This window comes from Calidris pugnax, unplaced genomic scaffold (assembly GCF_001431845.1).
Source record: "Calidris pugnax isolate Ruff unplaced genomic scaffold, ASM143184v1 scaffold880, whole genome shotgun sequence".
NCBI classification, from domain to species: domain Eukaryota; kingdom Metazoa; phylum Chordata; class Aves; order Charadriiformes; family Scolopacidae; genus Calidris; species Calidris pugnax.
In genome coordinates this window covers 6,124-6,580 of record NW_015094501.1, presented here as the reverse complement: position 1 = coordinate 6,580, position 457 = coordinate 6,124, and positions in this window count along the sequence as shown.

Genomic DNA, 457 nt, shown 5'->3' with positions numbered 1-457 from the left:
CCTCCCCCCCCCCCCCCCCAGGGGCTGGTTGAACCCATTTTATCTTTTTTTTTTAAATTATATTTTTTTACAACTAAAGCCCCGTCAGCGGGAAAACCCCTTGGGCCCAAATAACGGGTGTTTTTGAGGGAGAATCGGTGTTTTGGGTGAGTTTGTTGCTCCCTGGGGGGGTGTGAGCGTTTTCGGGGCCTCAAATTGGGGCCTAAAAGCAGCAAATCCGGGGTGGGGAACAGCGGGAGTTTCCAGAGAGAGAGGAGGAAAAAACATCAATATTTGGAAATATAAAGTAAATATTTTTGGAAAGCGACTTTCTGAGGGAAACCCCCTCCCCCCCGGCCTTCCCCTGAGAAAATGGCCGCTCCTTTCTGTATAAAACGGGCCCTTTGTGTATAAAATGGGTCTTTTCTGTGTAAAATGGCCTTTTCTGTGTAAAATTAAGGTGCGTTTTTTTTTTTTT